We start from the raw sequence: 16496 nt of genomic DNA on the forward strand, positions 1-16496 counted from the left end.
TCCCAGGTTCACGCCATTCTCCTGCCTCAGCCTCCCGAGTAGCTGGGACTACAGGCGCCCGCCACCGTGACTGGCTAATTTTTTGTATTTTCAGTAGAGAAGGGGTTTACCGTGTTAGCCAGGATGGTCTTGATCTCCTGACCTCGTGATCCGCCCACCTCAGCCTCCTAAAGTGCTGGGATTACAGGCGTGAGCCACCGTGCCCGGCCTACAAATAGGTTTTAAGCATTCTTTTATACATATTTGGAGTATATATGCTTGCATTTCTGTAGGATGTATACCTAGAAGTGTCTACCACTTTTTTCTTTTTACAAAACTTTATTCAAAGCTATAGCACATTCTTGATATACAACCATGTATTTTTTTCTTTTTATAAATGACAGATAAAATTGTATGTATTTGTCATGTACAACATGATGTTTTGAAGTATACATTGTTGCCTACTTAATTTTTAAGAGACTTATTTTTTATTGCTGTGTTGCCCAGGCTGGACTTGAATAGCTGGGCCCTAAGGATCCTCCTGCTTCAGCTTCCCAAGTAGCTAGGATTACAGGCATGAACCACCATGCCTGGTCCCACCACTTTTGAAAACCTGTGATCTCCAGAACAAAGATGCCCTGACACCTCAGTAGTGCACAGCAGGACTTACTAGGAATTCTCTTAGAGTAATTTGTATCTGGAAAAATTATATTCACTAATTTTTTAAATAAAGATTAGCATTGATACCCACAGGCTGCAGGATAACAGACCATCAAGTGTACAATGTAGTGTAAGACATCTGAGGCTCCCTTACCCCGAGGTTAAGTAGATTTACACTTTTAACTAGATAGACCCTCACAACATGACAAGGGGCTTTTAAAAAAGTTGTGCTGGGTGCAGTGGCTCACGCCTGTAATCCTAGCACTTTGGGAGACTGAGGCAGGCGGATTGCCTGAGCTTAGGAGTTCAAGACCAGCCTGGGCAACATGTTGAAACCTCGTCTCTACTAAAATACCAAAAATTAGCTGGGCACAGCAGCAGGTGTCTGTAGTCCCAGCTACTCAGGAGGCTGATGCAGGAGAATTGCTTGAACCCGGGGGGTGGGGGGTGGGGGGGTGGAGGTTCCCGTGAGCCGAGATAGCACCACTTCACTCCAGCCTGGGTGACAGAGCAAGACTCTCCCCAAAAAAAAAAAAAAAAAAAAAAAGAGTTGTATACACATATGCACACATACACATTCAGAGACTGAAAATAATTCTAATGATGCAAGCACAAGCAGGCAAGAAAATGACTGTGACCACTTCTGCTCCTGGCTCTTCAAACAACTGACAACTTACTTGGCAAGAAGACCCACTGATTAGAAAATAATCAGTGCACCTTAACAACTGACCTCAGCCTAAGTGTTTACTGAGCTTTGATATTTATCGCCTGGTGGGAGTCGTACATGTATTTAACATGTAAACAAACAACTGCACAGGCACTGGCCAGGAAGCATGCTCGTGCTTGTCTTAAGTCAGATTTCCTAGATGCAGAACCAGACCTGGATTCTCGGACAAGCCATATATTGAGGGCGTTCTCTCAGGAAAAGAGGAGTGTGGGAACGGGACCAGAGCAGGAGAAGGAACAAAGGGAGGCTGTGGCCTCAGCCCGACCCTGCAGGGAGGTCGGAAGCAGACATCGCACCCCAGGGGAATGGCGGAGGTCTCCTCTGGAAGAAGCGGACCAGCCTCTTGTACTCCCCTAATCATACATTGGCTGTGAGCTGCTCCCAAGGTGGTGGGGGCGGGGTGCTCAGGTGTGCCTTGTAACCTCACAGGTGAGCCTAGGGCAGTGCTCCAGCAAAAGGCGCAGCTGCCGGCGGCCAACATTCGCAGCAGCTGGGTTCTGGGCAGGGCAGAGCCGTGTCTACTTCTAGGCTCACCATTTACCAATGGGGCTCGTTTCCATAAAGTTCAAAGGCCACTGATAATCCAATGTCAGGCTCAGGGATGAGAGCGAGGGGTGTGCTTCCTGTGGATGAGACATAGAAAACCCGGAAGCATTTGGCATGCGGCAGAGCAGCCCTACATTCCCATCGCCCCCTGAGCACCTGGCATGGGTCCCCCAGCCCTCATCTTCCAGGGTCAGCAGCATCATCCACACTGTGGTCATACCCTTGGACTATGATTTGTCTGTTCTTACATGGAACCTCCACAAGAGTTGCATTTGATTGTAAGAGCCGGAAGGACATGCTGACGCAGGTAGGATGGTGATCTGGAAAAATTTAAAGGATGGCTTGAAGGAAGCTGTGGGACATTAAGCTAAGAACGAAGTCAAGGGTAAGAGAATTGACTTGGGGTAAAAAGAACACACACACACACACACACACACACACACACACACACATGCACAACAAAGAAAGGATGGGCTAGCCACCTGGAGCCAATGTGAAGAGCAGGGAAGAGGAGACCTAGTTCTCATCCTGGCTGTCACCAAAGAGCCGTGTGGACAAGCGTCCTACTCTCTCCAGACCCAGGCCCCAGAAGAGCTTAACACTCAACCCCCTGGATGGGGCCTGAGCTGCCCATCCTCCCCAGGGCACCCCTGTCCTGCCCTGGCCCCGCCATCCATCCTTCCTGGGTGTTGCTCCCTTCCCTGGCACTGCCGGCATCTCCTCAGAGAGGCCTCTATCCGCCCGGTCTAAAGGAGCCACTGACCATCCTCTTTCAACACAGCAATTAGAACACTGTTTGAATCCTCGGCATGGCCTTGCTCTCTGCGGGCCACTGTGCTTGTCTCTTTAGTCGCCAGTCTGTGGAAAAGGGATCCCCCTGGTTGTCCGCTGCTCTGCTGCCAGAGCCTAAACAGCACCTCACTGTGGTAGGCTCTCAGCAAATACTTTCTGGAGGCTGCAACAGGCTTTGCCAGAGGAAAAAGGAAGATAAAAAGAAGAAAAGACTAGGGAAAATTTTAAATTATACATATACCTAGCACTAATGATATAGGCATTCCCAGCTTAGGCCACTCTGCGTTTTTCTTTGAGAATATATACAGATATCCATTTTAGATCTTTTATTTTTTTCCTGTAGAAGTGTGGAAACGTGATAGTCAAGGCAATCAATTCATGTCTCGAACGATTTAAAAACACACACACACACAAGTATTTGTTTCCTTTAAGTTGCGCCTTTGGTCCCCCTCTCCCCTGCCTTGTAAGACGAAAGTTGGAAAGTCCCCGCCTGTGCCTCTCTTACGTGTAAGGTGACTTTCATCTACTGCCTGGGCCTCTGAACCTGTTTGGGTGGGGATGATACTGTGGAGTTACGAGGCCTTTCTGCTCAGGGCCCATCCCTCCAATCCGCTAGGACAGCAATCCCTGCACGCATAGCAAACAGCCTATTCCAGATGCTCTCCCCAGCCTGCTCTCCAGCTCTTGGAATGTGTGCTGTGGTCTGAATGTGTCCCCCAAAATTCGTGTGTTGGAAACTCCATCCCCAGTGCAACAGTGCTGGAAGATGGGGGCTTCTGGGAGGTGCTTAGGTTGTGGGGATTCCACCGTCACAAATAGATTATTGTAAAACAGCTTGATGGAAGGGGGTTGTGCCCACCCCCCGTTTTTTTTTGTCCTTCTGCCTTGTGCCATGTGAGGACACAGTGTTCAAGGCGCCTTGATTTTGGACTTTCCAGCCTCCAGAACTGTAAGAATAAGTTTCTGTTCCTGTAAATTTCCCAGTCACAGCAACACAAACGCTCTAAGACAATGTGCTTAATATCTTAAATGCATCATTGATAGGCAAGGCCTTATTGGGCCAATGGATAATCTAGTAAGTCACCAATATCAGGACTCCCAGGACCTGGTGGAGAATAAGACATTTTGTTAATGTTGTTTCCAGCACCCAAATTCCTCAGGGAGTTTTGGGGCCATGAGTTCCTACCTACATAGATCCCATTGACGTTAATAAGAGACATGTGACTGAAGCCACATGCTGTGTTTGGAAATGTATGAGCAGACTTACATATTATCTCCTGGGAAAGGTGATCTTTTACTGCTCTTGGAGGAGGTCAAAGAGAATCAAAACCAAATGTGTCTGCACTGCATGCAAGCTCATGTAAATATGTTTTTTAAACCCACAACTTTGCAAATGTGAATTATGTGTGATAGGTCAGAGGTAGTTAGTATAATTGAAATATAAACTTGTTGATGGCTCTATTAAAGGTAGAATGTCAGGACTTGAATAATTTTTGTACATCATGTTCTTTCCTCTCTGCTATGGCTGAGAAACACTGACTTTGTCATCAAATTATATTCTGCAGGACAACTGGTTCCATATTCAGTTGGCAAGATGTTGTATGCACCTAAGATGACATGCATTTTTAACTTTGAAAATACACTTCAAAATCTCTTTACAGTCAGGGAATGTGCATGGCTTTTTTTTTTTTTTTTTTTTTTTTTTTTTTTTTTACACAGTAAGGAGGGATAGCTTGCTGACCTGCTAGCAGTAGGAGACTCGATTAATTTTCTAAGAAGTTCTTCTGCTTGAAGACCCCTGCAACAAACGAATCTCATCTTGCAAAATGATGAGCTGAGAGTCCCCTGCCAGCTATGGCCAGGGAGTAAAGTACCACTCATTAGCCTACCCAGGAGTCCAGCCTGTCGTTTTACATGCCTTAGCTATAAACTTTCAGCCAAAGTCAGGGAGCGCTTTTGGCTCTGCTCAGAGTGAAACAGTTGGCATTATACCTGCATGGGATAACTTAAGAAATACTCCTTTATTCTGGCAATGGCTCCCTGATTTCTCTATTCATCTCCTTCAGCAGTGTCATCTTCACTCATGGGACCACCTGGGGTTCTCTCCACTCAGTCCTCTCACCTCTGCTCCCATCTCCACTCTCCTGTTGAGCTCCTTCATCACAACGCGGTCCTCCCCGCCTGTTCTTCCTCCTTCTCTCCCATTCCGTGCGTGACATTGATTCCCCTGGTCATCTGCATTTGCAGCTTCTGTGCTATCATCGACTCTTCTTGTGTCCAACGTTCAATCACTTGAAAATCAATGTCAATTTCACCTCCAAAGTGTCCCTGGCATTTTTGTCCTTAGGTTTCTTGACATTGCTCAAGTTCACCTGCCCAATAGCTCTCAGCTCAGTGATTGCAGTAGGCTCCTTACTGGTATCTTTAGCTTCAGCCTTTTCTCTCCAATCTGCCTGATGCTTTGCTAAATAATAGGAAAAAGATATTCCTTCCTAACATGAGATAATGCTTGATTTTGCTTTTCATTGATTTCAGCTATTTCATTGACTGAAACAGCCTTTTACTGTAAACTAAACTCTAAACTTAAATTTTAAACCTCACACCCATTAGGATGGCTACTATCAAAAAAACAGAAAATACGAAGTGTTGGTTAGGATGTAGAGAAATTGGAATCCTTGTGCATGACTGGTGGGGGTGTAAAATAATGCAGCTGCTTCAAAAAACAGTATGGCAGGTCCTCAAAAAATTGAAAATGAAAGTACTATGTGATACAACCACTCCACTTCTCAGTATAGACCCCAGAGAATTGAAAACAGAGTCTTGAAGAGATCATTTGTACATCCATGCTTGTGGCAGCATTATTCACAATAACCAGGAAATGGGGACAGTCCAGGTGTCCATGGATGAATGCCTGGACGAGCAAAATGTGGCACAGACATACAATAGAATATGATTCAGCCTTAAAAAGGAGGGAGATTCTGATTCATGCTACAACATAGATGAGCCTCGAGGATATTATGCTGAGTCACAAAGAGACAAACACTGTATTATACCACTTAGATGAGGTATCCAGAGCAATGAAGTTCATGGAGAAAGAGAGTGGAATGGGGGTTGCCAGAAACTGGTGGAGGAGGAAAAGGGGAGCTGTTGTTTGGTGGCTGTAAAGTTTCAGTATTACAAGATGAAAAAGTTCTGGACACTGGTTGCATAGCGATGTGAATATATTTAACTTTACCGAACTGCACACTTGAAAATGGTTAAGATGGTAAATTTTATGTTATGTGTATTTTATCACAACTTAAAAATTTACTTATTTATTTATTATTTATTTTTTTGAGAGGAAGTCTTGCTCTGTCGCCCAGGCTGGAGTGCAGTGGCACGAACTCCACTCACTTCAACCTCTGCCTCCCAGGATCAAGCAATTCTCCCACCTCAGCCTCCTGAGTAGCTGGGATTACAGGTGCCCTTCACCATGCCTGGCTAATTTTTTGTATTTAGTAGAGACGAGGTTTCTCCATGTTGGCCAGGCTGGTCTTGAACTCCTGATCTCAAGTGATCCGGCCCCCTTGGTCTCCCAAAGTGCTGGGATTACAGGCGTGAGCCACTGTGCCTGGCCTAAAAATTTATTTTTAGATGTAAATTAAGCTTACATTATGACATAGCAGCCTGGTTATCTGTTGTACTGTTTTACAAAGATGAATTTCAATATTTGGCAAGAGAAGTTAACTTTGAAATGTAGAACTTGTAAAATAAAGAAGAAATTCTAAAGGCAAAAATTCCATCGCTGTTCTAAGAAGGATGAATTAGATTCTGTGGAGTAAATTTATAGTATTTTAAAGATTCTTTTAGGCAAAGCTTCCCACGGAAACTTGTTCCGTTATTAGCATGACCACGAGTCCCTGTGTTCCATGTTGCCCAGCATGTTCAGCAAGGTTGGATGGCTGAGAACCTAGAATCTCGAGAAGGTGAAGTTCAAGCATGCATTTTTTGTATTGGAGCACAAAAGGATTATGAGAGTAGTCAGTTACGAGAATCTGGACCATGCCTCTGCCCGTTTATCAGGAGACTTTCCATTCCCATTTCAAAGGGAGAGAAAGAATAATAAGAACCAGTGTCCAGATCATTTTAATAAATACAAAGTTCCCAAAAAGGCCTACTGTTCCAGACCTTCCGGCTCCTGCCAAATCCTGTAAAAATAAAGATTAAACTGTACAGATATTTGTTTTGTCTTGATTGCTGTTATTTTGTTTCGGTAATAAAAGTCCCCAGGCATCTGGCCTGAGAGAGTGCTGATGGCTCTAACCTTTGCCAGCCCTTACCAGCCTGTTCAAGGAGACATTTCTTCCTTGGCTGTGTAATGCTCTCCTCTCCTTGAATCGCAGACTCTGCATTGCTCATGGGGCATGTGACACACACTGTATTGTATTCAGCTGGCACACAGCAGGGAGCTGATGGCACTTGGCTGTCCCACGGAAGTGCTGGGTTCTAGGATCAGCAGTGTCTGGGGCTCAGATTCCTCATTGCTGTTTACAATTGTGTACTTTTTAAATAATGTCAAGCTTTTTGAAAAACTGCAAGAACAGTAGAAAGAACCACTGCATACCTTTTTGGAAATTAAACATTGACACAATGGTGTTATCTACAGGACATCAAATTTCACCAATTTTCCTAACAATGTCTTTCGACTTTTTTTTTCCTGTCTAGGACTGCGCATTGAATGCATTTAGGCAGTACGGACCCTTTCAGTCTTGACCACCAACTAAGCAAATCAGCCCGTCCCACTCTTTCCCACTTTTCAGTGGGAAAAAAAGTTGGTGATTACTGGGAGTTGGAGAACACAATGAACTTATTATTAACAGCCTATATAAATCTATATACCTTGAAAATAAGATGAATTTAGCTGGGCGTGATGACTTATGCCTGTGATCCTAACACTGTAGGAGGCCAAGGCAGGAGAATCACCTGAGGCCAGGAGTTCAAGACCAGCCTGAGCAATCTTGTGAGACCCTATTTCTACCATTAATCAATCAATCAGATGAACTTACATATGACTTTATGTTATCAATCAGTATAATAATTGAAAATAGCCAAAGGTAAATGAGAATGTTCATTTGATTCTATGTTGCTATCTCTTTATAGTACAGCTTCACAAAGAGTAGTCCTCAAGAAAGTGTCCCTCTGCAGTAACGGGGGAGTTATGACACAAACACTTTAGCAACAGGGACAATGTCTTGTGGGTAGGCTAAAATTACTGTTGTATCACTGCCCTCAGTGGGCGATATGGTTTGGCTGTGTCCCCACCCAAATCTCATCTTGAATTGTAGCTCCCGTAATCCTCACATGTCATGGGAGGGACCTGGTGGGAGGTCATTGAATCCTCGGGGTGGATTTTTCCCATGCTGTTCTCATGATAGTGAATAAGTCTCACAAGATCTGATGGTTTTATAAAGGGCCTTTCACCTGCACATGCTGTCTTGCCTGCTGCCATGTAAGACATGCCTTTGCTCTTCCCTCACCTTCCACCATGATTGTGAGGCCTCCCCAGCCATATGGAACTGTGGGTCCGTTAAATCTGTTTTTATTTATAAATTACCCAGTCTCAGGTATTTCTTCATAACAGTATGAAAATGGACTAATACAGTGGGGTTAACCAAACAACCAACAAGAAATCTAATAGTAACAAGAGAGACTAGAGAAATGGTCAGAAAAAAAGTTAATGAGCTGAGGGTGGAAGGAAGGCCTCTGAGGGTCTGTGTGAGCCGTCATACCTTATGTGACACCTCCAAGTGGAAGACTGAATTCAGCCTCTTGAACACGTCATCTGTGCTACTGTTCGCTGAAATATACATTAATTTCTCTAGCAATGAAGACTCCCAAAAGAGGAAAGTGTGAGTGTTTAGAGTTTGATGGTAAAAAGGAGGGTGTTGGAATTTAACAATTGTCATTGTAATACTCTTCTCCCCACATGTGCACCTGTCCTAGAGGGGTGTGTGTGTGTGTGTGTGTGTGTGTGTGTGTGTGTGTAGGGGGATCCTTCTCTGGGTATCTTTGATCAGAGTGTATTCCTTTAAGAGGTCTTTGTATAAGATGAAACGGCAATAGCCAGTCCATCACATTGTAGGAATGTCAGCCTTATGCACGAGTTGTGACTAAGTTTCAAATGTTATTAATTTACAGGGATGATTGAATGATGTCAATTAGATCATTCAGGATAATCAATGTCAGATCAGAAAATAGAGGCAAGCAGCCTTGGGACTACTGCTTATTCCTTTAGAAAAGAAGAGAGAGAGAAAAAAATTTTTTTTAATTACTTAAAAAATTTTTTTAAATAAAATAAGGAATGGGTCTCACTATATTGCCCAGAGCTTGGTCTGAAATTCCTGGCCTCAGCTATCCTCTCTTCAACCCTCAAAGAGTGCTGGGATTACAGATGTCAGATGAACCACCACACCTCAGCCAAGGGAAACTTTTTTTTTTTTTTTTTTTTTAGATGGTCTCTCTGTCACCCAGGCCTTGGAGTGCAGTGGTGCAATCCTCGGCTTACTGCAACCTCTGGCCTCCTGGGTTCAAGCAGTTCTCCTGCCTGAGCCTCCTGAGTAGCTGGGACTACAGGTGTGAACCGCTGCATCCAGCTAATTTTTGTATTTTTAGTTGAGATGGGGTTTCACCATGTTGGCCAGGCTGGTCTCAAACTCCTGACCTCATGATCCGCCTGCCTTGGCCTCCCAAAGTGCTGGGATTACAGGTGTGAGCCACCGTGCCTGGCCAGAAACTATCTTAATAAAACATTTTAAACATACAAATTAGAGAGACGGATATAATGACCCCCATGTACCCACCGCGTAACCTCAACCATGCCATCTAAGGGCGGTTTCATTTGTTTTACCTTACCCTGACTCCTCTACCCTATCCAGAAGGACTTTGAATCAAACCCTGATGGCATATCATTTTATCAATCAATATTGCAGTATGTGTCTTTATAAGATACAGGCTGTTAAAATAACTAACCATAAAACCACTAGCACTCTTCATCACATCTCTATTTATTGCAATAATCAGTAATTCCTTAATATCATTGAATAGCCATTCAGTGTTCACATTTCTTCAATCGTCTTATAGATTTTTTCACAAATTGTTCAAAATCAAATCTAAGTTAGGTCCACATATCATAATCAGTTAATATGCCTAAGTTTATTTTAATCCCTAAATTCCTTATATGTCATTTTTTTTCCTTGCAAGTTATTTGTTGAAGAAACCTGGTCATTTTTTCCATACAGTTTCCAAAAATCCAGGTTCTGCTGATTGTGGCCTCATGATGTCATTTAACATGTTCCTCTTTCCCCTGTACTTTTTGCAAATTGCTATTTAGAGTCCAAGGCTTAATTACATCCAGGTACAAGTTTTTTTGTTTGTTTGTTTTTGTTTTTGTTTTTTGTTTTTTTTGAGACAGAGTCTCCCTCTGTTGCCCAGGCTGGAGTGCAGTGGTGTGATCTTGGCTCACTGCAAGCTCCACCTCCTGGGTTCACACCATTCTCCTGCCTCAGCCTCCCGAGTAACTGGGACTACAGGCACCTGCCACCAAGCCCAGCTAATTTTTTGTATTTTTTAGTAGAGACGAGGTTTCACCATGTTAGTGAGGATTGTCTCGATCTCCTGACCTTGTAATCTGCCTGCCTCAGCCTCCCAAAGTGCTGGGATTACAGGCGTGAGCCACTGTGCCCAGACTCAAGTTTTAAAATAAGATTCCTTCAGATGATGTGCTCTTCCAACAAGAGTCAGAAAATAATCTGATGGTTTCTCTCTTTATGAGATTAGCAGCCATTAGTGACCGCCTGGATTCATTATTTAATTACAGGTTGAAAATGGCGATATTCAAATCTTATTCCATCCACACTTTAGATAATTTACCCTCATCAACTATGAGACCCCAAAGGTAGTTCGTATAGAAAAGCCCTATTCTTTCTCTTCGTTTAGCAACGTGCAAAATAAGGAGTTGGTTATCTAGAACATCTGAGAGGTAACCAGTGAGTTTCTTTTTAAATACCATATGGTATTTAAACATAGTTTAAACATAGTTGGTGGATTTGAATCCACTGCAGTTTTTAGGACTCTAGAGATTTCACTTAACCAGATCAAACTTATATCTGTATCTCTTTTCTCCATGATGAAAAATCCCAGTTCCTGGCTGGGCACGGTGGCTCATGCCTGTAATCCCAGTACACTGGGAGGCCAAGGCAGATGGATCACTTGAGGTCAGGAGTTTGAGAAAAGCCTGACCAACATAGTGAAACCCCGTCTCTACTAAAAATACAGAATTAGCCAGGCATGGAGGTGCGTGCCTATAATCCCAGCTACTTGGGAGGCAGAGGCAGGAGAATTGCTTGAACCCAGGAGGCAGAAGTTGCAGTGAGCAGAGATCATACCACTGCACTCCAGCCTGGGCAACAAGAGCAAAACTCTTATCTCGTAAAGAAAGAAAAGAAAAGAAAAGAAAAGAAAAATCCCAGTTCCCAATGATACCAACGTAATAATTCTTTTCCTTTATCTTGTATCACACACACACACACACACACACACACACACACACACCCCAGTCTCAAAATAGCAATGCTAACACTGTCACTGATAATATATTTTCAGAAAATAGTGATTCAGTTTAAGAACCCACTATGTGGAGATTTACTCAAGCTACTAAGACTCTCCGTTGGCATTTGGGACAATCACACATGGAAGGAACTAGGACCTCACTCAGGATTCGGCAAAGGAATGAGTCTGTGGAATTGGAGGTGGTCTTGGCAGTGACTGCAGAGAAGACTTTGAAAACTGTGAAGCCCAGGTGGAGTGAGTGGGTCTGCAGTTGTCCCTATGTGTACCATTGCCATAAGACTAATGACAAGAATCTTCGGTCACCTGTTGTCAGATTTGCATGTTAAACATTATTCTCCTTCTATGTAGCCTGGCTTCCTTTCAGGCCAAACCTAATTATATTTGAGCTCCTGGTTGGCAGATGCAGCTTCATAGGATGTTGCATCTAAAAGGAACTGCAGATTCAGGGAACATGGAGTCCAATCTGTTTATTTTACAGATGAGGAAACTGGGTCTCGGAAGGGTGTGGTATGCTTATGGTATTTTTTTTTTTTTTTTTTTTTTTTTTTTGAGACGGAGTCTTGCTCTGCCACCCAGGCTGGAGTGCAGTGGCCGGATCTCAGCTCACTGCAAGCTCCGCCTCCCGGGTTTACGCCATTCTCCTGCCTCAGCCTCCCGAGTAGCTGGGACTACAGGCGCCCACCTCGTAGCCCGGCTAGTTTTTTGTATTTTAAGTAGAGACAGGGTTTCACCGTATTAGCCAGGATGGTCTCGATCTCCTGACCTCGTGATCCGCCCGTCTCGGCCTCCCAAAGTGCTGGGATTACAGGCTTGAGCCACCGCGCCCGGCCATGGTATGTTTTAAATGAACGTGCAATACAGTAGGAAATGCTCCTTTGGTCACTTTTCATTGAGTTTGGGAGTGAAGAAGCTTTAAATCCAAATGATTTTCAAAATAATTTTATTATGACTTAGGTTAAATGTTATCATGGCTATCAGATCAGAAAGTGTCATGGAAATGGATAAGAAAGTCTAATGGCTAGTTCTCTCTTGTGTTATCTGACCACACTATCTAATAGCATGCATTTAAGAGTGATCACATCACAAAATCTAGAAGACAACTCTATGCCACATGCAGTTAATCTTTTTGATAATAAAGAGAAAGGACAATACCCTCGAAGGCACCTGAGTCAGCTTTCTAGGTTTCTGATCCCTTCAGGAAGAAATGAAAACCTAATATTAAAAAAAAAAAAAAAACTGTACAAAGGATTTAAACATTTAATTCACAGAAAAAAATTAAATTACCAATAAGCACATGAAAAGATAAGCAAATTGACTCATAGTTGAAGAAATGCAAGTCATATCATCAGCAGACATACCTTTTCTCACTTGCAGAATTGTCAAAAATGTAAACAGGTGATAGCCAGTGTTAGGAATACCATGGGGAAATAAGCACTAAATACACTGTGGCTTGGAGCATAAAACAGTGTGACAATGTACCTCTATATTTTGACAATATCTTGACAATATCTCTCAAAATTCAAGATGGACATATCTTTTGTAAACCAAAAATAAAATTCTAAGCCCCCCTCAACCATCTGAATGGACTCCTCCTCTTGGTCAAAGGCATTCCAAAGTTAACCTGAAAAAACTAGTTCAGGCCATAATGACCAGGGGGAGCTGGACATGCTTCATTATACCTCCTCCTTCTTGGAATTACTGATAGAACAGACTCTCTCAGTCTGATAAGAAGCATTTGCAGTCTATTATCTCTGAAGCCTGCTACCTGGAGGCTTCATCTACATGATAAAACCTTGGTCTCCACAACCCCTGATCTAACCTGGACAATACATTCTACTGATAATAACTTTCAACTAAATGCCAACCGGAAAATCTTTAAATCTATTTATAACCTGGAAGGAGACCCCTGCCCCCACACATGAGGAATGTGATCCCCACATATGAGAAAGCCACTTAGCAAGTCATATTCTTCCAAAAAAAAAAAAAGGATTAATAAACTATAATAAGGTAAATGCCCCTATAAGCCCCGAGCAGGTCATGCAATAGAACTTTGCCGAGTACCCAGAAGACCTTCCTGTACTCAGTCATAGTCGCAAATGCCTTCCTCTCCCCAAAGTCACCACTATTCTTTTTTTTTTTTTTTTTTTTGAAACAGAGTTGCTCTGTTGCCCAGACTGGAATGCAGTGGCATGATCTTGGCTCACTGCAACTTCTGCCTCCTGGGTTCAAGCGGTTCTCCCACCTCAGCCACCCAAAAGCTGAGACTACAGGGATGCACCACCACACCTAACTAATTTTTGTATGTTTTGCTAGGGAGGGTGTTTCACCATGTTGGGCAGGCTGATCTTGAACTCCTGACCTCAAATGATCCTCCTACCTCAGCCTCGCGAAGTGCTGGGTTTACAGGCATGAGCCACTGCATATTCTAACCACCACTACTCTAATTTTATAGCGATCCCCTCCATGCCTTCCTCTACTATAGTATTCCCCTTATTGCTTCCTTTGACCCATAATGTCCCCCTCCATACTTTGTGTTTCTTATGATTTATCTGAGTTGTCTGACAGTAGGTGGAGTTTCCCCCAGGCAGAAATTTTGCTAATCACACATGCATGATGCGATTCAACAAGTCCCCCTGTGCTCTGTGGATCCAGAGGCTTGATCAGACTCAGGTTTGGTCTTGGCAGACTACAGGAGACATGTAACGTCTTGTTTCTGTTTTCAGGATATTAGCAGCTTTTAATACTGTATGCCTGGGTCCACTAATTCCTTTGGGGAGGGGTTGCAAAATGGTGATATTCTAATTCTACCATTTGTTAGCTAGAATTATATAAGAAAATGCTTCTTCTCGTCTACTGTTACCCTGTTGTAAAGTTCACATAGGAAATGAAGGATAAATGTTAGGTTCTTTCCCTTTATTTACCAGTTTTCATGAGACTGAATTCTTTATTCTCTGAAGGTGACCAATTAGGTACACACACACACACACACACACACACGTATATGTCTATATATTAATATATATAATCATGAATCCATAAACATATTAATGAGTTTTAATCCATTGCAATCATTATCCTCATTAAACCCCATAGTGTCTCATCTTTGACTAGTGGGAGGTTAGTGAGCACTTCTTGATTATAAATCATTCATTCATTTGCTCATTCACTTAACTTCTAGTCATGCATACATGTATTAAAGGCAAGACTGCATGATAGAACCAGTTAATGTAGAGGATAAAAACAAAGTATGGTCTCTGTCCACCAAAAGCTCACTTTCTATGAGAAATGACATATATACAGATTGCAACTGGAAGTTGTTATCATAGAAGATGTAGAAATAAAGATGTGTAGTAATTTGGAGGTAAGGCTGCTATGATAAGCTAAAGAATCATCAAGTATCTAGGCTTCTTCTTTGCCCAGCCATCCTTGACATGGGGATTCCATTTCTGATCTAAGACAGCCGCTCCACCTCCTGCTGTGATGTCTAAACCTGGCCAGCAAGAAAGGGGAAGAGAGAAGGGGATGTGTCGGCCTCCTTCTTTTTGAGGACTACACTGGGAAGTTGCACATGTCACTTCTGCTCACCTGCCACTGGCCAGAACTTAGTCTCTCAGCCAGAGAGCCTAGTGTCTTAGAGAGCTTAGTGTCTTGGCCACACCTAGCTGCAAGGGAGGCTGGGAAACATAGTCTTTCATTGGGGGACCACTGCCTTTTCACTCAGCTGTGTGAAAACTGTGTAGACCACCAGTTCTCAAACTTTAATGTGCATATAAATCACCTGGAATCTGGTAAAGTGAAGATTTGGATTCGGTAGGCCTGGGTGGATAGGTGGCTGAGGATGTTGAAATCTTGCAGTTCTTTTTTTTTTTTTCCTTTGTCCATGAGGCATTTTATTTGTAAATATGTATTACAGCTCTAGAAAAAGAACCCCAGGATTTTCCCTTCTGTGTGTTTCATCTTGCTTCTTTGTGGTCCATGATCCCAGCTGAGATTATCAGTACAATGAAACCAAACCGGCGGGATGGAAGCAGGTTATTCTGCCATTTTTCTAGATCTCAGGGTTGCACATCAAATCTGGGGCTGATCACTCCACACTTGTGTAGCCTGGCTGTGAGATTCATAACAATTTTCCTAGCTCTGTGATCATCAATGATTTCAAATTCGCCAATGTAACCATGTTTCATCATTACAGTGAGAAAACGGATGATGACTTTGGAGCACAGCCTAATAAGCACCTGGTGTTTACCTCTCTTTTCAGCATTGTTGATGCTCTTGAGAACATCAGCCAGGACATTCATGCGCACCATTGTGGTGGTGCAGAAAAATGATGCAAAGAGGACAGGAGGGGACGGCACACAGAGTTACGGGTGAAATCTTGCAGTTCTAACAGGCTCCTGGGTGAAGCCAATGCTGTTGATTCTTGGACCATACTTAAGTAGACACTTGAAGAGTCTTGACAGCCTCATGGGAAGGTCTGTCTGCTTAGGGTGGGCCGGCCTTGCAGACTGAGTGTTCGTTAACCTGTTCTCATTGCTTCTGCAGCTATTTGGGCAAAAGCCTTTGGAGAGCATTGCATCTTCATATGAAATACAAAGATTGGCCTGGTGTGGTAGCTCATGCTTGTAATCCTAGCACTTTGAGAGGCTGAGGTGGGCAGATCATTTGAGGTCAAGAGTTTGAGATCAGCCTGGCTAACATGGTGAAACCCCATCTCTACTAAAAATACAAAAAAAAGAAAAAAGAAATCAGCTGGGTGTGGTGGCGCATGCCTGTAGTCCCAGCTACTCAGGAGGCTGAGGCAGGAGAATCACTTAAACCCAGGAGGTGGAAGTTGCAGTGAGCTGAGATTGCACCATTGCACTCCAGCCTGGGCAACAAGAGCTAAACTCCATCTCAAAACAAAACAAAACAAAAACAAATAACAAAAGTTAATGGCCAGTGTACAAAGTGTAACTAGGAGGCTCTTTGCCTAAATTAATTTGTATATTAACTTTTGTTTAAAATTTGGAGATTTCCTTGGGAAATAATATTACTAACATAGTAATAATACTAATGAATTATTTTCTAAAGTCGAAAATACATCACATTAGCACAAATTTCTTGGCACTATAAATATTTAGATTTGTGGTCTTCATCCAATTTTCTTCAAACACTTTCAAAAGTGTGAAAAATTATACTTTATGCC

General features: G+C 43.0%; 1 pseudogene; it reads right to left on the bottom strand.

Annotated features, from left to right (window-relative positions):
• Positions 1-15226: 15226 nt before the first annotated feature.
• Positions 15227-15618, bottom strand: LOC108529754 (40S ribosomal protein S15a pseudogene; annotated as a pseudogene).
• Between the last annotated feature and the right edge of the window lie 878 nt (positions 15619-16496).

This window comes from Rhinopithecus bieti, unplaced genomic scaffold (genome assembly GCF_001698545.2).
Source record: "Rhinopithecus bieti isolate Rb0 unplaced genomic scaffold, ASM169854v2 scaffold_6710, whole genome shotgun sequence".
Classification (NCBI taxonomy): domain Eukaryota; kingdom Metazoa; phylum Chordata; class Mammalia; order Primates; family Cercopithecidae; genus Rhinopithecus; species Rhinopithecus bieti.